Source organism: Spermophilus citellus (assembly GCF_964194105.1).
Source record: "Spermophilus citellus genome assembly, chromosome: 1".
Classification (NCBI taxonomy): Eukaryota; Metazoa; Chordata; class Mammalia; order Rodentia; family Sciuridae; genus Spermophilus; species Spermophilus citellus.
Window position 1 is genome coordinate 164,749,617 of NC_138182.1, and position 25,000 is coordinate 164,774,616.

Here is a 25,000-nt window from a genome sequence, read left to right on the forward strand (position 1 = left end):
TCCACTTTGAGAAGCTACTTTTTTTTTTTTAAACAGAAGCATGTTTTTAATGTCTCCACACCAATTAAAAAAGCAACAAAACTTGCAACTAATTTAATGTTTGTAGTCTGAGGTGCAACTTAAGAGGAGGGCCTGAAAAGAGTGGGAGTGGGCTTTTAATTATCTTTAGTCAAATGTTGCCTTTGTCTTGTAGACTATGCCCTTTAATTTAGTAAATATTGCTTTGTTATTGCAGCTAAAATAATTCTTACTCATAAAATTTCTGTAAGCCTTGTAATTTTTTTTCATACTTATCTAAAGCTGTTTACCCATTTGTATTTGTTTGAAGTGTGATTTTTCCCCCATCTCTTTCCAGCCTCTCTTTTTAAAAAAGTGGATTTCTGCTAATGAAATGAGCAGACATCTAATATTTTATATTAATTTTGAGCTGTGTAACTTAATATTTGAAAACTTGATGACTTGTTTCATTATGTAATTGATAAAAAGGTAATGTGTATTAATGTCAGTTCAGCCATATGTTCATACTGTCTGGGAATATGTGGCTATAATTCTGGGAAAATAATTTGACAGTGTTCACCAGCTCGCAAAAACTTAGTGTGAAAGCTTAAACATCTAAATAAAAAATAAAATGCAAAAGAAAAAGAAATTTATAACATCAGCCTTGGAAACCTCATGGTCAAAGGTGTAACACAATCATTTATTCATTTAGTCATCCCAGAGCTTTTTCCTATGACAGGTGTTTCCCAAGGCACTGAAGCCATAAGAACCAAACAGGCACATTTCTGCCCAAAGGTCCTCACAGTCCAATGGAGAACAGGCCAGTTTTCATAATATGTAGGCATGTGATAAATAAATACACAAAGTACTATGACAGCAAATTAAAAGATAATAATTTTTATCTTTTCTAATTTATGTAAGCTTTTGTGAGTAATGAGAGAATATACAAGAAAATTATAAAAAACACACAGTTCAAAAATTCTAGGAAGTTATTATTAGAGATAGCATGTTATCATGAGAAGTTTGTACTTTTGGGTACCAAATATACTAGTGATGGTATTCCATTTTGGCCACTTACTATCTGTATGATCTTGGGAAAATTTCTTAATGTCTTTTTCAAAGAATCACTGTGAGCCACAAAAATTATGTAAATAATGTCAGATTCAACCTCACATTTGTGGGACCTACATATCATATGCATAAACATTTAAAAGTTTAAATAAAATTAGTTACAGATCAAATAAGTACAGTCTCCACTAAAAATTTGGTTGCCTTCTTTGCAGAACTTGACAAGGGGATCATAATTACAATAATATTCAAGGTTGTATGGGTATGCAAAGGACTTCAAACAGCCAAAACAATTTTGATAAAGAACAAAGTTGGGAGACTTGCACCTCTTAATTTCAAAACTTACTGCAGAGATGTAGTAACCAAGACAGCATGCAATAAACCACATGAGACATATAAATCAATAGTGAAGCCAGAAATAAACCCTCACATCTCCAGCCAATTATATCAAAAGAACAGGAATACCAACAGGAGTGTCACGACAATTTACTGGAGAAAGAAGAGTCATTTCAGTAAATGCTGCCTGGACAACTAGCTGTTCACATGCCAACCATAAAGTTAGACCTATTCTTCGCACGTTCAACAAGAGTGGGTCATAGAACTAAGGTGATAAAATTCTCATGAGAAGAAACAGGCATAAATCATCTTGGTCTTTGAGTAAGTGATGGTTTTTTAGATTTGACACCAAAGGCACAAGCAACCAAAGGAAACGTTAATAAATCAGACTTCAAAATTTTAAACTTTTGTGCTTCAAAAGACACAAGAAAGATGAAAAGACAATTCATAGAAAGTGAGAAAATATTTGCAAACCATACAACTGACAATGTACTAGAACATATAAAGAATTCTCATGGCTCAATAATAAATCAAACTATCAATTGTTGAATAAAATACATTCCATCTTCTTTGACAGAAATAAGTTAATAAGGACAAAAGAGAAAATATGTATAAAGTGGTTTTATGTAAGTTGGTAAAATATTAGACAACAATGTTTAACAACTACTTACTAATGCATAATAAAGACATAATTCAGAAAATGTATTTGTCATAAAATTTATTGTTCCTGCTATTATTTTAGCAAAACAATTTAATCCTATTGTTAAATTAAGATATTTACATAATTTGTCTTCTATTAAAAGTAAAGATTCTGAAAAATTAATCATTAAAATGTAATTATATTTGAATTATATAAAATGTAAGAAATTTGAGGGAAGGAGAACAGGGAGGTTAAGGTTTCCATTCTATTTTAAGAAAAAATAAATTAAAATAAATGTCAAAATCAAACCATCTGTCTTTGTTTTCAAACTATTTCTACTGCTGAAATCCTGCATTATAAAGCAGTGTATTTTTGTCTTATATCTACAGCAGTAAAACATTCAAATTCTCACATTCAAATTCTCACAGTCACTTTTTGTTTCAAAACATAAGGTTAGAAAAGTGGAGAAGAATTTCTCAAGTACAGGAATGACCCTGGGTGTTGACTGATAAGTGAAATTTCTGTGTGTGTTTATGGTGTATGGCACCCTCCACCATGTGGATCCCATAGCAGGAGGCTACCGTGGACAAGTAATGGACATTCACTCTACCTATTTGACCATCAGAGGCTTGAGCAGTGGGGATTTTCGTCTTCTGGAAACACTTATTTCTTATCTTTGATTATATCATTCTCCAATTTTCTTATTTATTTATTTATTCTAACTAGGTATATATAACAGCAGAATACATTTGATTTATTATACACAAATGGAGCAAAATTTTCCATTTCTCTGGTTGTAGAGTTGTACCATACGTGCAGTCATAGATTTACCTAGGATAATGATGTTCCTATCATTTCACCATCTTTCCTGTCCCCATGTTTCCTCCCTCCCGTCCCTTCCCTTTGCTCAATCAAAGTTCCTCCATTCTTCCCGCCTCCCCATTATGGATCAGCATCCACTTATTAGAACATGTGACCTTTGGTTTTTTGAGATTGGCTTACTTTGCTTAACATGATATTCTCCAATTCCATCCATTTACTTCCAAATGCCATAAGTTTATTCTCTTTTAATGCTGAGTAGAATTCCATTGTTTATATTTACCACATTTTCTTTATCCATGCATCTATTGAAGGGCATCTATGTTGGTTCCATAGTTTAGCTATTGTGAATTGAGCTGCTAGGAACTTTGAAGTGGCTGTGCTACTGTAGTATGTTGATTTTAAGTCCTTTGGGTAAAGATCAAGGAGTGGGATAGCTGGGTCAAATGGTGGCTCCCTTCCAAGTTTTCTAAGGAAACTCCATACTGCTTTCCAGAGTGTTGAACCAATTTGCAGTCCCACCACAATGTATGCGTGTGCCTTTTCCCCCTTGTCCTCGCCAACACTTATTGTTGCTTGTATTCTTGATAATTGCCATTCTGATTTGTCACTCTCTGATTTTCTTCTCAGATCCTTGACTGCTTTTTCTGTCTCCTCCACAGGTCCATCTTCCTCTGATCAATATTAATTACAACATGGTTCAGTCACAGGCCTTCCACACTCATAGTTTTAAATATTGTACGTATGCCAATGGCTGACTGCTCAACAAGTACACTGGATGTCTTTAAGAAAGCTCAGCATCTTCAAGATACAATTTATATTTTGCTGGACATTTTCTCATTGACCTTATAGATCTACTCTTTATTCCTTTCCATTCTAACGTGTGTCCTGAGGCTATCCTGTGTATTTTACCTCAGTAGATTCTATTGCCATATTAATTGTATTTGTATTTGGGTTTGTGTTTAAGGATCCCAGGCAAGAAACTGAGTGAAGGAGAACAGTGAAATTAAACTATTCTCTTAAATATCTCCCTACATGGTTGCCACCATCTGGGGAGCAGAATCTTTGCCCAATCTTGTCTCCCATAGCTATGTAACTCCCTCAACTAGGTTACAATGACAGTTCCTTCTTATTCCCTCCTTGAGTATGAAACTATTATTTATAGTCCTGGAGAATTACACCGTGCCTCATAGTGTGCCTTACTCTATTGCCCTTTCAACAAATAGACCCTTTGTAAAATTCTCTTCAAATTACCCAACTTGACTGCACCATTTTTTTGCCACTTGACCCCTGATTGGCACAGTTATTGAAACTGTGACTGGACCCAGAAATCAGAGCAGAATCTTTAAAATAGGATCAGGCCCTAGAATGGGTTGTGCAATATTTTAAGAATAAGAGGGGAGATGGGGCTATAAGTAATCCTTGACATGCAGTAGTGTCACATTACTGAACTGTGGCTGTTGATGACATGGAAAGGCAAGGTATTGGGAAATCAAGTAGCTGTGCAACTTGATTGCTACAACAACAATGATGTGTCATCTGATTTATTCTGATATCCCTAGAGAGCATAAACAGAGAAAAGGAGAAATGAAATAATTGAATAAGAATTCATGCAGACAGTCAGAAAGTTTTGATAGCAGCTTTAAAAATGCATTTTATTTCTTATAGGAAGATATGGCTGAAGACTAGGCTTAGGATATGAATATAAGGGTTTCAGCACTAACTAAATGCTCAAATCCATGAGGTATATTACACTAAAATAGGGGCACTTATGGGGAATGAGTGGAATCTTGACCTCTGAATCATGGAAGGGAGACGGATTTCACCGCAAAGAAAGGATGACAATGAGTTCAGACCACTAGAATTCATGCCACTGGTATTATATCTGTTCCATCTCTGTGAAGTAGATGGGTCACTAAAAAGTGGAATAACCTGTGCATGACACAGTTCTGGTGCCAGTTCAAAGAAGTCATGCTTAAAATTAAGGGGCAATCCTTCAATTTATGGCATATAAACGAATAGCTGAGATATTGTACATCTTCCTCCACAGTTAGAGTGCATGGATCTGGGAACCAAGCAAATATGTGATACTTACAAAAAATTATCATGTATTAGATCATAAACAAGGCTTAATAAAGTCCTAAGAATTGATGACACACAATTTGTTCAAGAAAGAGTATGACAAAACACCTCATATGTTTTGGAACTTTTAAAAACATATGACAAAAATTCACAAGTATAATATGGCAAGAAGAGGAAATAAAAGATATAGAGTTTAGTAAAGAAGTAATAAGATTATCATTATTTACAAATGTGTATTTAGAAAATCCAAACAACCCTCCCGCCCCCTGCAAAAAAAAAGCCCTTCTTATGTTAATATGTAAATTTAGTAAGGTCACTGGATGCAAACTGAATATGCAAAAATCAATTGTATTTCTATACACTCAATGAATGTCAGAATTCAAAAAATGTTAAATGCCTTTTTTTTTTTTTTTGGTACGGGAGATTGAACTCAGGGACACTCAACCACTAAGCCACATCCCCAGCCCTATTTTGTATTTTATTTAGAGACAGGGTCTCATTGAGTTTCTTAGCACCTCACTGTTGCGGAGGCTGGCTTTGACCTCACTATCCTCCTGCCTCAGCCACCTTAGGTGCTGGGATTCCAAGTAAGCACCACTGTGCCCGGCTAAATGCCATTTTTAATAGCTCAAAAAAATTAAGTATTCAGAAATAAATTCTGGTAAAAAACCAAACATTGATAGAAAATTTAAAGTAGACTTAAATAAAGCAATATGATATATTGACTCAATACTAATTAAATGTTAATTGAATTTAAATTGCTCTATGGATTTCATATAGTCCCAATCAAAAATGTTTTAAAAACATTCTTAGTTGTAGATGGACACAATACCTTTATTTTCATTTTTTTATATGCGGTGCTGAGGTTCAAACCCAGTGCCTCACATGTGCTAAGCAAGTGTTCTATCACTGAGTTACAATCCCAATCAAAATGTAAGCAGGGTTTTCACTTGTGGAAATTGACAAGCTGATTTTCTCCTCCTCCTCCTCCTCCTCCTCCTCCTCCTCTTCTTCTTCTTCTTCTTCTTCTTCTTCTTCTTCTTCTTCTTCTTCTTCTTCTTCTTTTTAGTTGTAGTTGGACACAATGCCTTTCTTTTTTATTAATTAATTAATTATATGTAATGCTAAGAACCGAACCCAGAGCCTCACACGTGCTAGGCAAGCACTCTAGCACTGAGCCACTATCCCAGCCTCACAAGCTAATTTTAAAATTCATATGATAATGCAATGAATTTAGATTGGCCAAATCAATCTTTTTTTTCATTTTATAGAGTTTAATTACAGGATGTTAATATTCAGAACATTTCAGAACACCTTATACTGTAATCAGATTTTTGTTAACTGGTTTTAAAAGTATTACTTGAGTATTTTTCCACATACCAGTTTTCAGGCAAAAGTACTATCAGTGACTGTTTAAGAAATGTTAATTTGATTAAACAGTTTATCCTTAATAACCTGAGACATCAATCCATGGATGGCTTCTATGATGGTTTTACAGCTGTCTCTTGTAGCTTTGGCATGTTTGTCTTCTGACTGTCGATCATGTGTTTCTAAACCTAACATGAAACTCCCTCAGCACAGCTGGGCTTCTGACTGCTCTAACTTTTCAGACAAATCAAACACCTGACCAATGGTATAATCTGCATTAGTAAGCAAGCTAGAGGAACTCAGTGTATTCACCCAGCATTTATTCCACAAAAGCTCAAGTAATTTGCGATCCAAAGAGGATTTGAAATATGAGACTTCTAAGGCATAGTATTATTTGCAATGTACACCAAAGTCTTCTATTTTGTTAAGTGGAATAGTCTGATATTCAGAAGGTCCTTCATCAGAAGGTTTGTAGCCCTTTGGGTATGCCCCAAAGGCTCCAAGATTCACTTTCCCTGCAGATATTGTTCTTGTTGGATCAATTACTGTTAGACCAGGACCCAAGAAAAGACCATTGACTCCAATTAAAATCAAATTATTTCAACCGGCCGGTCTGCCTCTCCCCACAAAAATCACGGGAACAAGACAGCACTGCAGCTTTCTTACAGCACAGCTTTATAGCCCAGAAAGTTACACAAAGGGGGGTTACAGATAACAAAAAAGGCTAGTTTACATTTTTGCTTTATGAAGAATTTATGAAGGTCATCGGAGCCTCAGAGAGGGTGGTTGTCTGGCCAGGGAAGGCCAAGATTTGTGAGGCGTCACTAAAGTTTCAGAGAGGGCTGCTATCTGGTCAGAGAGCCAGGCATGGGTGAGTTCAAGGCACGGGCAGGCATTCCAAGCAAGTTCAGAATTTGCAGTAGTTTATAGTTGGCAATGTCTTGGCTGGGCACAGAATCACGAGCCACTCAAGAAGGAACAAAACTTTATTTTTTTTTATTGGTTGTTCACAACATTACAAAGCTCTTGACATATCATATTTCATACATTAGATTGAAGTGGGTTATGAACCCCCAATTTTACCCCAAATGCAGATTGCGAATCAAGTCGGTTATACATCCATAATTTTACATAATGCCCTATTAGTAATTGTTGTATTCTGCTACCTTTCCTATCCCCTACTATCCCCCCTCCCCTCCCCTCCCATCTTCTCTCTCTACCCCATCTACTGTAATTCATTTCTCTCCTTGTTTATTTTCCCATTCCCCTCACAACCTCTTATATGTAATTTTGTATAGCAATGAGGGTCTCCCTTCATTTCCATGCAATTTCCCTTTTCTCTCCCTTTCCCTCCCATCTTATGTCTCTGTTTAATGTTAATCTTTTCTTCCTACTCTTCCTCCCTGCTCTGTTCCTAGTTGCTCTCATTATATCAAAGAAGACATTTGGTATTTGTTTTTTAGGGATTGGCTAGCTTCACTAAGCATAATCTGCTCTAGTGCCATCCATTTCCCTGCAAATTCTATGATTTTGTCATTTTTTATTGCTGCATACTACTCCATTGTGTATAGATGCCACATTTTTTTTATCCATTCATCTATTGAAGGGCATCTGGGTTGGTTCCACAGTCTAGCTATTGTGAATTGTGCTGCTATGAACATCGATGTGGCAGTATCCCTGTAGCATGTTCTTTTAAGGTCTTCAGGGAATAGTCCGAGAAGGGCAATAGCAGGGTCAAATGGTGGTTCCATTCCCATCTTTCCCAGGAATCTCCAAACTGCTTTCCAAATTGGCCGCACCAATTTGCAGTCCCACCCGCAATGTAAAAGTGTACCCTTTTCTCCACATCCTCGCCAGCACTTGTTGTTGTTTGACTTCATAGTGGCTGCCAATCTTACTGGAGTGAGATGGTATCTTAGGGTGGTTTTGATTTGCATTTCTCTGACTGCTAGAGATGGAGAGCATTTTTTCATGTACTTGTTGATTGATTGTATATCCTCCTCTGAGAAGTGTCTGTTCAGGTCCTTGGCCCATTTGTTGATTGGGTTATTTGTTATCTTATTGTCTAATTTTTTGAGTTCTTTGTATACTCTGGATATTAGGGCTCTATCTGAAGTGTGAGGAGTGAAAATTTGTTCCCAGGATGTAGGCTCCCTATTTACCTCTCTTATTGTGTGTTTTGCTGAGAAAAAACTTTTAAGTTTAATTAAGTCCCATTTGTTGATTCTTGTTATTAACTCTTGTGCTATGGGTGTCCTATTAAGGAATTTGGAGCCCGACCCAACAATATGTAGATCGGAGCCAACTTTTTCTTCTATCAGGCGCAGAGTCTCTGATTTGATATCAAGCTACTTGATCCATTTTGAGTTAACTTTTGTGCATGGCGAGAGAAAGGGATTCAGTTTCATTTTGTTGCATATGGATTTCCAGTTTTCCCAACACCATTTGTTGAAGATGCTATCCTTCCTCCATTGCATGCTTTTAGCCCCTTTATCAAATATAAGATAGTTGTAACTTTGTGGATTAGTCTCTGTGTCCTCTATTCTATACCATTGGTCCACCAGCCTGTTTTGGTACCAGTACCATGTTGTTTTTGTCACTATTGCTCTGTAACATAGTTTGAAATCTGGTATTGCTATACCGCCTGATTCACACTTCCTGCTTAGAATTGCTTTTGCTATTCTGGGTCTTTTATTTTTCCATATGAATTTCATGACTGCTTTATCTATTTCTACAAGAAATGCCGTTGGGATTTTGATTGGCAATGCATTAAATCTATAGAGAACTTTTGGTAATATCGCCATTTTGATGATGTTAGTTCTGCCTATCCATGAACAGGGTATATTTTTCCATTTTCTAAGATCTTCTTCTACTTCTCTCTTTAGGGTTCTGTAGTTTTCATTCTATAAATCTTTCACCTCTTTTGTTAGGTTGATTCCCAAGTATTTTATTTTTATTGAGGATATTGTGAATGGAGTGTTTTTCCTCATTTCCGTTTCAGAAGTTTTGTCACTGATATACAGAAATGCCTTTGATTTATGCGTGTTGATTTTATATCCTGCCACTTTGCTGAATTCATTTATTAGTTCTAGTAGTTTCTTTGTAGACCCTTTTGGGTCTTCTAGGTATAGAATCATGTCATCTGCAAATAGTGATAATTTAAGTTCTCCTTTTCCAATTTTTATGCCTTTAATTTCTTTCGTCTGTCTAATTGCTCTGGCCAGTGTTTCGAGAACTATATTGAATAGAAGTGGAGATAGAGGGCATCCCTGTCTTGTTCCGGATTTTAGAGGGAATGCCTTCAATTTTTGTCCATTCAGAATGATGCTAGCCTGAGGCTTAGCATAGATAGCTTTTACAATGTCAAGGTAAGTTCCTGTTATCCCTAGTTTTTCTAATGTTTTGAACATAAAGGGATGCTGTACTTTGTCGAATGCTTTCTCTGCATCTATCGAGATGATCATATGGTTCTTATCTTTAAGTCTATTGATGTGGTGAATAACATTTATTGATTTCCGTATGTTGAACCATCCTTGCATCCCAGGGATGAATCCTACTTGATCATGGTGCACAATTTTTTTGATGTGTTTTTGTATTCGATTCGCCAGAATTTTATTGAGGATTTTTGCATCTAGGTTCATTAGAGATATTGGTCTGTAGTTTTCTTTCTTTGAGGTGTCTTTGTCTGGTTTCGGAATCAGGGTGATGTTGGCTTCATAGAATGAATTTGGAAGAGCTCCCTCTTTTTCTATTTCCTGAAATAACTTGAAAAGTATTGGTATTAATTCTTCTTTAAAGGTTTTGTAAAACTCTGCTGTATACCCATCCGGTCCTGGGCTTTTCTTGGTTGGTAGTCTTTTGATGGCTTCTTCAATTTCATCCATTGATATTGGTCTGTTCAGATTGTGTGTATCCTCCTGACTCAGTCTGGGCAAATCATATGACTTACGAAATTTATCGATGTCTTCACTATCTTCTATTTTATTGGAATATAGGTTTTCAAAATAATTTCTAATTGTCTTCTGTATTTCTGTAGCATCTGTTGTGATATTGCCTTTTTCATCCCGTATGTTAGTAATCTGAGTTCTCTCTCTTCTTCTCTTCGTTAGCATGGCTAAAGGTCTGTCGATCTTATTTATTTTTTCGAAGAACCAACTTTTAGTTTTGTTAATTTTTTCAATAGTTTATTTTGTTTCAATTTCATTGATTTCCGCTCTGATTTTAATTATTTCTTGCCTTCTGCTACATTTGCTGTTGTTTTGCTCTTCCTTTTCTAGGGCTTTGAGTTGGAGTGTGAGCACATTTATTTGTTGGTTTTTTCTTTTTTTGAGGAATGACCACCAGGCGATGAATTTTCCTCTTAAAACTGCTTTCATTGTGTCCCATAGATTCCGATATGTTGTGTCTGTATTTTCATTTATCTCTAAGAATTTTTTGATTTCCTCCTTTATGTCTTCTGTAATCCATTGATCATTCAGTAACATATTGTTCATTTTCCATGTGATGTAGGATTTTTTCTTCCTTCTTTTATCATTGATTTCCAGTTTCATTCCATTATGACCAGATAAAATGCATGGTATTATCTCCACCCCTTTATATTTACTGAAGGTTGCCCTATGGCATAATATATGGTCTATTTTTGAGAAGGTTCCATGTGCTGCTGAGAAAAAAGTATATCCATTTGATGATGGTTGATATATTCTATATAATTCAGTTAAGTCTAGGTTATTGATTGTGGTATTGAGTTCTATAGTTTCTTTATTCAACTTTTGTTTGGAGGATCTGTCCAATGGTGAGAGAGGTGTGTTGAAGTCACCCATAATTATTGTGTTGTGGTCTATTTGATTCTTGAACTTGAGGAGAATTTGTTTTATGAACGTCTCAGCACCATTATTTGGTGCGTAAATATTGATAATTGTTATGTCTTGTTGGTGTATGGTTCCTTTTAACAGTATATAATGCCCTTCTTTATCCCTTTTGATTAACTTAGTCTTGAAGTCGATTTTATTCGATATGAGGATGGCCACCCCTGCTTGCTTATGAGGACCGTGTGCGTGGTATATTTTTTCCCATCCTTTCACCTTCAGCCTGTGTATGTCTTTTCCAATCAGATGTGTCTCCTGGAGGCAGCATATTGTTGGATTTGTTTTTTTAATCCATGATACCAGCCTATGTTGCTTTATTGGAGAGTTTAAGCCATTAACATTCAGAGTTACTATTGATACATGGTTTGAACTTCCATCCATGTTTGATTGTTTATCCTTTTTTAAAAAAATTTAGTTTGTTTCTCCATGATTATCTTTCCCCTCACCCTCTGTCTTTACTGAGGCACTTCCCACTGATGGTTTTGGTTATTGTTTTTCATTTCTTCCTCATGTAGTTTTTTGCTCAAAATGCTTTGCCATGCTGGTTTTCTGGCTGCAAATTCTTTTAACTTTTGTTTATCATGAAAGATTTTTACTTCATTGTCATACCTGAAGCTTAATTTTGCTGGATACAGAATTCTTGGTTGGCATCCATTGTCTTTCAGTGTTTGAAATACATTGTTCCATGACCTTCTTTCTTTCAGTGTCTGTGATGAAAAATCCGTTGTTAACCGTATTGGTTTACCCCTAAATGTAATCTGTCTCCTTTCTCTTGTAGCTTTTAATATTTTCTCTTTGTTCTGTATATTGGATATCTTCATAACAATGTGTCTTGGCGTTGGTCTACTGTGATTTTGTGTGCTCGGTGTCCTGTATGCATCTTCAATTTGTATATCTGTTTCCTTTTTTATTTCTGGAAAGTTTTCTGTAATTATTTCATTCAGCAGGTTACTCATTCCCTTGGTTTGAATCTCTGTACCTTCTTCTATCCCGATGACTTGTAAGTTTGGTTTTTTTATGTTATTCCATAACTCTTGGATGTTTTTCTCATGATTTTTTACCAGCCTTTCTGAGTTGGCTAGACTTTTTTCAAGATGATATATTTTGTCTTCATTATCTGACGTTCTGGCTTCTATTTGCACCACTCTGTTAGTGATACTCTCAATTGAGTTTTTAATTTGGTTTATCGTTTCCTTCATTTCTAGAATTATTGTTTGATTATTTTTTATAATCTCTATCTCCTGATAAAGATGCTTAACTTCTTCTTTTATCTGTTTATGAAATTCATTCTCAGTGTGTTCTTTCGCTGCTTGAATTTGCTGTCTTGTATCCTCTTTAAGGTTCCATTCCATCTGTCTAAGGTGTTCCTTGAGTTCTTTATATGACCATTTTTCTGATGACTCTAGGTCCTCCTGAATATTTAGGCTGTCCTGCATTGTTTGTACTCCTTTTCTTCCTTGTTTTTTGAAGCTGCTCATGTTACTTCTTGTTCTGTATGACTGCTGAGTTACTGTTTACTCCTATAAATTAATTTGATGCTTGGGAGGAAAGGTATTAGAAGGGAAGGGAAGAAGTCACTAAAGAGTATGAGAGTAGGCAGGTAGAATTCAAGGAAAGGGGTATAAGAAAAATGAAAAGACTAAAGAAGAAAAAATAGGAACTAAAAAAAGAAAAAAAAATTAAAAAAAATAATAATAATAATTAAAAAAAATTAAAATTAAAATTAGAAGAAAAAAATTTAAAAAAAATTCTGTAAAAAAATTAATACAACAACAAGAAAGAAAAATGAAAATGAAAGAAAAACCCAAATCAAAAAAAAAAGAGAAAAGAAAAAAAGAAAAAGAAAAAAAAAACCTAATAAATGCAGTCTTAGAGTTTGATTAACTTCTCTTCCAGTAGATGGCGCTGTGCCCACCAGGTCAAGTTTCTCCTGTCAATATGCGGGAACCAATCACTGTGCAGCAGCTCCTCCCAGACTGGGCGAGTCTCCAGTCCTGAGTGTCTAGGGCCTCCTCTTGTGTCTAGTCACTTCCCACTTTTTCTCTAGCCAGGCCCCTCTCACCACAATACTGGCTACACGCCAGGTCTGCTGCTCCCGGGAGCCCTGTTTTCATGAACGACTGGGCACACTCTTCCAGTTTGCCATTCCCTCAGACCCTAAGTTTGTAGAGCTTGGGGCTGAGAATCCTCAGTGGATTTTACTTGCCCTCCGGTATCCACTTCCCCGTAGCTGGTGCAAGAGACCTCAGCAGTCAGCCCTGGTGGGAGCGGTAGTTCCGCGCCGCGAGTCCCGCACCACCTCTGATTCCCTCGGGCTGGCTGTAGCACTCACGGGAGAGCTGGGAGGGGCCCTTATGGGAGAGCTGGGAGGGGCCCTTAAGGTTTCCCCGATGTGTGGAGAGGGAAGGCTAGGGAATTACACACCTGTAGCTGCCGGTTTCAATGAAGTTATCTCCTCTGCCGCAGTCTGATGACGTCAGTTCTCTGCCATAGTGGTGTCTCTTGCAAATGGCGACAGTTCGTTTCCCTTTGCCGGGTGACCAATGCAACGGGTGGGTCCTTACTGTCTCTCCCAAGCCCCGTTTCAAACCTGTGGCCACTACTTATGAAGGCTCGGTTGGCATTTACCTCCGTAGGATCAGAAGGGCTGACCAGTTGTTTCAGCCGGATGGATTAATGCTGAGTCATAGCTATTTATCTGCGGGAAGCAGGTGAACGGGAGTTTTTTGATTCAGCCGATCAGGGCTCAGTGTGTGTTCTCGGATCACTTAGATTTTAAATTGTCACTCGTCTTATCAGCTGTTTCATTTAACTCAGCAGCTCACTCGCGCGGTGAAGAGTCTGCTCTATGGTGCTCCGCGGGAGGCGGCGGCGGCGGCGGCGGCCTTCGGGACCCCCGGGGAGGGGGTGGGGGCTGGGGGAGGGGAGGCGGTACCTCGGGGCCGCGCGGGCCGGGTACCGGACACGCGGGAGAGTGGGCGGGGTGGGGGAAAGAAATTGAGATCTAGATTTAGGGACTGAGCTTGGGAGGAGAGACAGCTGGGGAGAAGCAAAGCGGAGAGGCGGAGAGGAAAAGGAGAAGGAGCCGAGGGAGCCGGGCAGCTGGGGCTGCAGGCTTACTGCTCACGCTGAAGTCGTGATGGACTCCCTCCACCTTGGCTGGATTCGTGGCGGATTCACTCCACCTAGGCCCCTTTCTTGACATGGTGCTGGGTTTTTGTCAACAGATCTCCTTTAATGATCTTTACCTCATCTTTTCAGACGCGGCGGCGCGGAGCACGGAGCGGCTTACTCACTTCCCGCCGCCATCTTCCTAGTTCCCCAAAACTTTATTTTTGAAAAAGCCGCCAATACTCCGTACGCGCCGGCAAGCCAAACCCCGGTCCACCCACGCACGCGTCTACCGGAACCTGGGGGGCCGGACCTCCCCCGGAATTCCCTCCTAGTATCCTTCCCCAACCAATGGGAACTCTCCAGGAGTCCCATGAGTCCCTAGAAGGCCAAGGTGAACAGCAGGAGTCCAATTTCCATATGAATGTAAATCTTAACATAATCATATCATCTCAATGGCTAGCTGGCGTCACCTTACAACCGAAAGTGCCATGCATCATATTATTTGTTTGTGGCTCCTAGCATCTGCCCCCTTCTGTTTAATTAAGCAACAGGCAATGTGGCTAGGGACCATGCCGGTTAGGTATGTCCAATTCAACATATGGTTCTTACCCGTCATCGGAAAACTGACCTCTAGGCGTCAGCCTCCTGTCTTAGGTTGATACCACTGCAACTGAATCATACCCGTCACTGACTACCAGTCCAGTATATAGCCATACCTGTGGATAGGCCTATGCACCAGTGGGGGGGTGAGGTTCTTTGCCTCACCTCAGTTGGCCCCCAAAATTAGACCATCACCAGTAGAAGGGAGGAGGATACAGAAATGCCACGACATCAAGTCAATAGACGGCTCTTTAGGAAAAATTGCATCATTGGTGACACTACAGCAAAGATACACCAGCACCACCATAATTCGCTGTATCAACAGATAGAGCACAATTCATACAAGTGATACATAGTCCAGGCAAGTTTTGTAAGCAGTTCAAAGTGGAGGAATCTATCAATATGTCCATTTCCTCCCAAAATAAATCGACTCAGTGACTGAGCATTACTTGTTGAGTTATTATTCATTGATGCATCAGTTTATACAGTTTGTTGTGATAATTATTGAATAAGTTGTAGTTTGGTTTCATCTTTGTCTTCACCAGCACTGGGATGAAAATAGGGATTGACAATGATGTTAAGAAAAGAGAAGAAAAAAAATGTAACATTTCAACAGGTATTAAGAAAACAATTTTTAGAACAATTTACATTATCCTGAACAGAATTATTAAATATAATGAAAAGGAAAGGTGAAAGTAAACAAACAGATCTGTTACCCTGCTTATTTGTACACATATTAAAACAGTCTTCAACAGCTGTTTACCCAAATTAAATTAAACCATTAAATCACGTGAATAATAAAAAAATTTGGGATCCATATTTTTATGAGCACTCCTCATATATGATATATGGACATACGCACATACAGACATACAACACAAAACAGAAATGTGCACACGTAACATACAACATATAAGACAATAGTAAAGGCCTTGTAGATTATCTAGGTGAAATCTCCATTGCAATGTTTAAAAACTCCATAGTCAAAAAATAAAACTGATCAGAAAAACATTAATTTATGTCTGTATGAGCTCAAAATTAAAATGGAACTTTATGATGTGGGAAAAGCAATAATAAAATAGATACTGAAAAAAGCATCCTGGTTGATCACTGTCGAAGATGTAAGAATAGCCAAGCTGGAGTTCTGGATATCAGCTGTTATGGATTTGAGTCAAATCATCTTCTTTTTCTGTAGAAATTGTTTTGGTTAATCTCTCTGGAATCCAAATCGGCTACTGTTCCTCCTGTGGAAAAACACAGACAGAGCCCCGACTCCAGATTATCACTGGATCCAGACCTTTCCATTGTCCTGTTAGAATATCTTTCCAAAGTACCTTAGGCTTATGTACATTTTTTGGATACAAATGTCTTTACGCAGCACTAAGTCCCGATGAATCCAAATTTAAAAAGTTTAGAGTAAAAAGGGTTATTTTAAGTTTATCTTTGGGGGATATATACCCCTTTCCAATTCCCTCCTTTTGTTTTGATAAGTACATTTTAATAGTTTGATGAGCTCTTTCAACTATGCCTTGTCCTTGTGGATTGTATGGAATTCCTGTTATGTGAGTAATGCCAAATGATGAGCAAAATTGTTTAAAAGAGGTGGAAGTATAACCAGGACCATTGTCCGTTTTTAACTGTTTTGGAATGCCCACAGTGGCAAAATTTTGTAAGCAATGAGCTATAACATCTTTAGTTTTTTCTCCGGCATGAAGGGAGCCCATCAAAAATCCGGAAGAAGTATCAACTGTAACATGCAAATATTTTAATTTTCCAAATTCTGGCAAGTGTGTGACGTCCATCTGCCAAATATGGTTAGGTATCAGTCCTCTAGGATTGACTCCAAGATTAACTTGTGGTAAAAATGTCACACAATTTTGACATTGTTTTATTATATGTCTGGCTTGTTCTTTAGTTATTTTAAAACGCTTTTGTAAAGTATTAGCATTGACATGGAACCTTTTATGAAAATTTATAGCTTCTTCTATTGTGGAGAAAATATGTATGTCATGTGTAGATTTATCTGCTAGTTCATTGCCCATACTAAGGGCTCCAGGCAATCCTGTATGTGCCCTGATATGTCCTATAAAGAATGGATCTTTTCTGTCCCAGATTAGACTTTGTATACCGGAAAACAAAGAGAAAACAGTAGAAGAAGGGGAAATCCTACCAGCATCTTCAAGGGATACTATAGCATTAACTACATACTGACCATCAGAAAATAAATTAAATACAGAATCTTTAAACATCATAAAAGCTTGTAATACTGCATTAAGCTCTACCTTTTGAGCTGATTGTTTGGGTACTAAAAATGTAAAAGTTTGATCAGGAGTAACTACTGCTGCTGTACCATTGTTTGACCCATCAGTGAATATATTTGGAGCATTTATGATAGGGATTTTTCTTGTCATTTTTGGTGAAAAACTACAGGATGCTTAGACGAAAAAGACAACAAAGGATTAGATGGTAAGTGATTATCAAATGAAACACTAGTTTTACACATGATTATAGCCCAAGTATTTAACTCATTGGCTAACTCATCAATTTGATCCATAGTATATGGAGTAATAATTTTATTGGGAGAAATTCCAAATACTCCCTTTGCTGCTTTTATTCCTTTGCGTATTAATTGTCCTACAGCCTCAGGATATCTAGTAAGAATAGTATTAGGAGAATAAGATAAATGTATCCACAATAATGGACCTTCTTGCCAAAATACTCCTGTAGAAATATTTTTTGTTGGTAGTAAAATAAATAATAAAGGCAAACTTATATCAATTCTATCCAAATGCATATTTTCCATATATGTTTCAATGATTTTTAATGCTTTTCTTGCTTCAGGCGTTAACATGCGGGGTGAATTTGGATCTGATGGACCTTTTAGAATATCAAATAAAGGTCCTAACTCTCCTGTTGGTATGCCTAGATAAGGCCTTATCCAATTTATGTCTCCCAATAACTTTTGAAAGTCATTAAGTGATTTGAGTTGATCTACTCGTATTTGAATTTTTGTTGGACGGACCATGGTTGAGGATAATAGAACTCCTAAATAATTAATTGGAAGATTTAATTGTACTTTATCTATTGCTATCTCTAGATTATAATTTTTCAATAAGTTTGTAAGTGTGGCATAACATTCTAGTAATGTGTTTTTATCTTTATGTGCCAATAACACATCATCCATATAGTGAAATATTTGTAGTTCAGGATTTTGATTTCTAAGTGGCTGGATTGCTTTATTAACATAAATTTGACACATAGTTGGGCTGTTAGCCATCCCTTGAGGGAGTACTTTCCATTCATATCTCTGATCAGGACCTTCATGATTCAGTGCAGGGATAGTAAATGCAAAATGTGGACTATCCTCGGGATGAATTGGAATTGGAAAGAAACAATCTTTAATATCTATAGCTAAAACATGCCAGGTTTTTGGTAAAGCAGACAATTGGGGAATCCCTGATTGAGCAGGTCCCATAATAACCATCTCATTATTAATGGCTCTTAAATCTTGTAATAATCTCCATTTACCAGATTTCTTTTTAATGACAAAAATGGGAGTATTATGGGGGGATACGGAAGGTTGTATATGTCCTTCCGCTAATTGTTGTCTGACCAAGTCATGGGCTACTTGTATCTTTTCTTTAGTCAGGGGCCACTGAGGAACCCACACTGGTCTTTCTGATTTCTAAGTAATTTTGATTGTCTCAGTGGCCCTTTCTGAAAACCCAATCCATGTCTATTTATTTCTTGATCTATTTGAATAGGTGCTGTCATACCTTGTTCTTGTTCTCTTAATCTTTTTTCTTTCCTAATGCCTTGTTTAGCCCTAGTAGTGGACGCGTTAGGATTGATGTTATTTGTTAATGTCAATCCTAATTGATCTAGGACATCTCGTCCCCATAAATTTACGGGAAGATGATCCAATACATAGGGCTGTATAATTCCTTCACATCCTTCAGGATCCCTCCAATCTAATACCATAGCACTTCTATGGGATTTGTTGCCACTCCTAGGCCTCGAAGCGCTTGAGTGGCTTGTTGTAATGGCCAATGTTTTGGCCATTCTTGACGAGATATGATGCTGAGGTCAGCACCTGTGTCCAGCAGCCCATTAAAGTTATGTCCTTGAATATTTAATTTTAGCATTGGGCGAGAATCTAAATTTAAAGACAGCATAGCCCAATCTACACCTGTGGAGCCTAATCCCTTGGAACCTCTTTCTACATTACAACTGGAAAATTTATCATGCAGGCTGGGTATTATTAATAACTGTGCTATTCTATCTCCTGGTGAAATTACTGATATACCTCTTGGAGAACTAGCTATAATTTTTATTTCACCCTCATAATCGGGATCAATTACCCCAGGACTTATCATAAGTCCTTTTAGTGTAGAAGAACTGCATCCCAATAATAAGCCTACTGTTCCCTGGGGAAGAGGTCCTTTTACTCCTGTGGGAATGATTTGAACTCCCATCTCTGGAGTTAGTACTGCTCTGGCAGAGGTGCAGATGTCCAACCCTGCGCTCCCTCTAGTTTGTCTGATGAGGGATTTAATGGATAATGCGTCCTGGGCACTACCTTGATGGTGCTGCTGGGTTCCTCCATTGCCCCGTATATTTGTGGTTTTGGGCCCTGGGGCATTGGGCCCTCTAGTCTGTTTTTTGGCAATGGAGCCTGATACCTTTCTCCACGATATCGTGGGTAAACACTTGGTCCTTGTCCGTTTTTTGATTACGGAATACCCTCTATGGTGGTTTGAGAACGGCATTCATTAGTCCAATGTTTCCCTCTATGGCATCGTGGGCAAATACCTGGTATTCTATTCCTTTGATACCTAGTTTTGTTAAACCCTCCTCTTATGGGGCAACTCCTTTTAAAATGTCCTGTTTGATTACAATTATAGCATGTTTTTGGCCTGGCATCTAAAGCCTGTTGTACTGCTGCTAAGACTTGCCCTTGTTCATTAATGTCTCTACATAATTTAATATATGTGTTTAAATCTTCATGTCTCCATGGTCTAATGACCTCTCTGCAGCAACTATTTGCTTGGTCATAAGCCAGTTGTTTTATAAATGGCATTGCCTGTTCTGTATTTCCAAATATTCTAGAGGCTGTCTGAATAAGCCTATCTACAAATTCAGCGTAAGGTTCATTAGTTCCTTGTATTACCTTAGATAATTGACCTTGTAAATCTCCATGCCCCTGTAAAGTTTTCCATGCCCTAACTGCATCTACAGCAATTTGTGCGTATACGCCAGGGTCATATTCAATTTGCTGTCTTTGACCCTCATAAGGTCCCTTTCGTAATAACATATCTAGATTTCTTTGAGGGTAACCGGCTTCTGCATTTCGCCTAGCTGTCTCCATGCAAAATTCCTCATTGGCAACCTTCCATAACAAATATTGTCCTCCATTTAGCACAGATCGACACATGTTAGCCCAATCTGCTGGTGTCACGTCCAAGTTGGTAACAGATTCGACCATGCTTTCCATGAAGGGAGCTTGCAGCCCATAGGTTGTTACAGCCTCCTTTAATTGCTTTACTGTTTTGAAATCTAAAGCACGGTGAATTCGTTGCCCTCCTGCCTGCTCAAGTACAGGGCATGCTAATCTTTGGGGTCCTGCCTCAGAATTCCGTCCATCAACTACGGGAGTTGAGGGCCGCTCAGCTGTAGATGGAGCTGTTGGTTGAATTACGCCCTCTGGTGATAGAACGGAGTTAGTAGCAGCCTCCTGTTGTAATTCACCACCTGATGGCTGTTTTTCCTCTAAGCTTTCTTTCTTTAAATTTTCCTCTGTCTGACTAGCTTGAGAGACCTTCTCTTTTGCTTGACCTAGCATTTTTTCTACCATAGTTTGGACCTCTAACAATTTACTTAACAGTTTTTCAGTTTGTTTTTTACTAGATTCTAATCTACTATAAAGGTAACATAACCCAATAAGATAGGATAAAACAAAGCCGAAGCAGAATGAAACAAAAACGGAGCAGAGAATGGTTATATCAATTTTCTCTTTCTCAGGGCCGAATAACTTCAAACCTGAAAAAAAAAAAAAAAGCTGAAATTAGCTTTTCATGGCTTTGTGGAGAGATGGCTCCCAATTTTAAGAGAAAAATCAGGCTGGGTCTATCATTACCACTGCTACAAAGGTTTCTTGGAACTGCTGGTTGAGCATCTATATACTAACGTCAATCCCAGAAAGCCAGCGCCATAGCCAGGGTGGCTGTGGTACCAGCCAATTGCATTTTCAAGGCAACCAACCTGTTTGGCATTTTTTTTTTTTTTACATATGCAGCCATGTACTCATAAGCAGCACCCTGAGCATTTACTCAGGTTTCAGTGCCCTCTACAAGCAAAGCAAAACTGTCCATAATGAGCATGGTTTCACCGTCCACCTTTCCTAGCATCAAACTCATCACTTCCAAGGTGCTTCCTGATCTGGCATGCATCACCATTTTTAGTAGAGCCAAAGTGAGATTTTGCAGTATTTAAAGTAATGGTGATCCTTAGTCCAGGGTTTTGCTGCCAGGATTTCTTGCGGCTGTTTTTTTGTCGTATTTGTAGATTTCATCCCTACTCTAGGTTTCCTGCATGTTGTTGGTCAATTCCTAGGTTTTCTGGGCCATACCTTTCCCAGACACTGCCATCACCAAGGAATCGGAGAAGTTGTCACTTCTACAAACAAAATGCAACATGACCTCACTGAGTTTCCAGGTGTGGGCTTCCAACCTTCCCCACCAGGTGTGCAAATTTTTACTAGACTCTCCTGGTCAAATCAATCTTGTAGAAGAAAAAAGAGTTTGAGTACAAAGACCATCAAATTTGAAGAACTAGGGTGTTTTCAAGGTGGCAGAATAGAGGAGGTCACTTTCCTGGATGTTCCATGGCATGAAACCAAGAAAGCAGTCAGGCAGCTTCTCTGCAAGGTGGGTAAACAAACAAACAAACAAAAATTGGGGGGTACTTTACTGGGATTTAAAACTGGATCATTAAAGCATATCATGGACACAGGAGTTTGGATACAATAAAATAAGGAAAAACTCTTCAGTGGCACAGCTGGCCACAGCTGGGCCAGAAGCACCAGCCACAGCAGTCCCTCTATGAGCATAGTGGAGTCATAAGGGAATTAAAGGAACCTGCATTTTTGGGAGAACCAAGGCATGTCTGGGTATGGAATGTTTGGAGATCAAGGACATTGCCCAACAAAACTGAAAAATGCGTTGCACAACATCCTTATGCACAGAAAGGAGCCACCATCTCTCCAGGCAGCATGCAGAAAACAAAGGAAGGAGCCCTTATGCAGCAGCAGCACTGGGGCCAGCATCTGAGGGTGCTGATTTCTGGCACACTTGGGTTTGGCCCTAAATATAGGCCCAGTAAGCACACACTGTCGTGACAGAGAGTGTGCTTAAGTGACCAGGAGAAAAATCAAACGTGAAGAGTTTACACAGGGCACAACTGGTCTTGGAAATCTACCGGCTCTACCTCCTCCTCCAATCTGGCTGCTTACAGAACTTGCTATAAGAGATGAATCTGGCAGGGAACTCAGAAGTGGGAGTGGGAGAGAGTGTTTGGATATTCAACCTGAGACCAGGAAATGTGGGGTCCACGATGACATAGGGGACTAAGAATTGGGTCCCTGGTTGGGGTTGTGGCTCAGTGGTAGACCACTCGCCTAGCACATGTGAGGCCCTGGGTGAGATCCTCAGCACTACATAAAAATAAGTAAACAAAATAAAGGTATTGTGTCCCAACTACAATTAAAAAATAAATATTAAAAAAATAATAATTTTGTCCCCTACCATACAAGTGGAATCCAGGGGAGATCCCTGGGGTACAGTTTTCCATTGTGGACCAGCAAGTTTCTGTTTATTGTGATGATCAACATTGTAGACATCATGGTGGGAACTATTTGGTTTAATGCTGTATATTGTTTACACTGATTGTTGTTATTATTTGTCTCCCCCTACACAGTGAGGGACTGGAAACCTTCAAGGACACCATAAGTCCACAGGGTAGAAATTCTACTGCCTCAGATCCACACTGTTAGATGGGAGGACACACAAACAACATGAAAAAACAAAGGAACAAATCACCACAAACAAACCAAGATACTCCAATAGCAGAATCTATTGACATCACAGTGAAAAAATGTCAGGGGAGTTTAGAATGTACATAGTTAAACTGATCTGTGTAGTAAAAAACAGTATAAGGAGTGAAATCAGAGAGAAAACATAGGCAGTGAAAGATCACTTCAAAAAAGGGACAGAGATTCTGAAGAAAAACCAAGCAGATATCCTTGAAATGAAGAAATCAGCAAACCAAATTAAAAATTCAATGGAAAATGTTATGGTTTGGATGTGAGGTGTCCCCCAAGAGTTCACATGTGAGGGATTGTAGCTCAGTGGTAGAGCGTTTGCCTAGCATGTGTGAGGCCCTGGGTTCAAGTATGAATGCTGCACATAAATAAATAAAAAATAAAGGTCCATCATCAATTAACAAATATTTTTTAAAAAGTTCACATGTGAGACAATGCAAGAAAGTTCAGAGAAGAACTGATTAGGTTGTGACAGCTTTAACCCAACCAGTGAATTAATCCCCTAATGGGATTAACTGAGTGGTAACTGGAAGAGATAGGGCACTGGGGGCATGACTTTGGGGTATATATTTTGTATCCTGCAGTGGACTCTCTTTCTCTGCTTTCTGATCACTATGTAAGCTGCTTCCCTCTGTCACACTCTTCTGCCATATGTTCTGCCTCACCTTGGGCCCTGAAGAATGGAGACTGCTGTCTATGGATTGTGACCTCTAAAACCATGAATCCTCAAATAAACTTTTCCTTCTCTACAGTTGTTCTGTTTGGGTCCTTTTAGTCACAGCAGTAAAAAAGCTGACTAAAACAGAAATCAACACCAGCAGACTAGACCATTTGGAAGACAGAACCTCAGGTGATGGAGACAAAATATATAATCTTGAAAATAGATGCTACCATAGAGAGAAGATGCTAAGAAACTATGAATGAAACTTCTAAGAATTATGGGATAACATTAGAAGACCAAATTTAAGATTTATTGGGAAAGATGAGGGCACAGAGACACAAACCAAAGGAATACACATCTTTTCAATAAAATAATACCAGAAAATTTCCCAAACCTAAAGAATGAAGTGGAAAATCAAACACAAGAGGCTTTTAGGACTTGAAATGTACAAAATTACACTAGACTCACACCAAGTCACATTATAATGAGAATGCCTAACATTGAGAATAAGGATAGAATTTTAAAGGCTGCAAAAGAAAAATATCAGATTATGTATGAGGGAAACTAATTTAGATTTCAGCTGATTTCTAAACCCAGACCCTCAAAATTAGGAGATCCTAGAATAATGTATACCAAGCTCTGAAAGAAAATGGATGCCAACCAAGAATTCTATATCCAGCAAAATTAAGCTTCAGATGTGAAGATGAAGTAAAAATCTTTTATGATAACAGAAGTTAAAAAAAATTCACACATAGAAAGCCTGCACTACAGAACATTTTCAACAAGATATTCTGTGAAGATGAAATGGAAAAAAATGTGAAAACCAGTGAAGAATGACATTAAAGAATAGTTAACCACAGGATAAACTAATTCATATTAAAAACTAGAAATAACCCAAAATGACCAGGAATAAAAATCTTAATAATAATCTTGAATGTTAATGGCCTAAACTCATCAATCAAAAGGCATAGATTTGCAGTTTGGATTAAATAAAAAAGACCCAACAATATGCTGTTTCCAGGAGACTCACCTCATAGGCAAAGACATTCACAGACTGATGTGAAAGGGTGGGAAAAAGCATATCACTCACATAGGTCACAAAAACAAGCAGGGCTTTCTATCCTCATATCAGATAAAGGGGACTTCAACCAAACTTAGTCAGAAGGGATAAAGAAGGACATTTCATATTGCTTAAGGGAATTATACATCAACAAGACATAACAATCATAAATATTTATGCCCCCCAAAATGGAGCATCTCAATTTCAAGAATCAAATAGACCACAACACAATAATACTGGGTGACTTTAACCTACCTCTTTCACTACTGGATAGATCCTCCAAACAAAAATT

At 38.1% G+C, this 25,000-nt stretch overlaps 1 pseudogene across 1 annotated transcript; it reads right to left on the minus strand.

Moving 5' to 3' along the window:
• Window positions 1-6,312: 6,312 nt before the first annotated feature.
• Window positions 6,313-21,599, minus strand: LOC308653076 (COP9 signalosome complex subunit 5-like; annotated as a pseudogene). Its single transcript has 3 exons — window positions 21,026-21,599; window positions 6,977-6,983; window positions 6,313-6,855 (listed from the first exon to the last, which is right to left on the minus strand). The product of its transcript is annotated as a COP9 signalosome complex subunit 5-like (transcript).
• Between the last annotated feature and the right edge of the window lie 3,401 nt (window positions 21,600-25,000).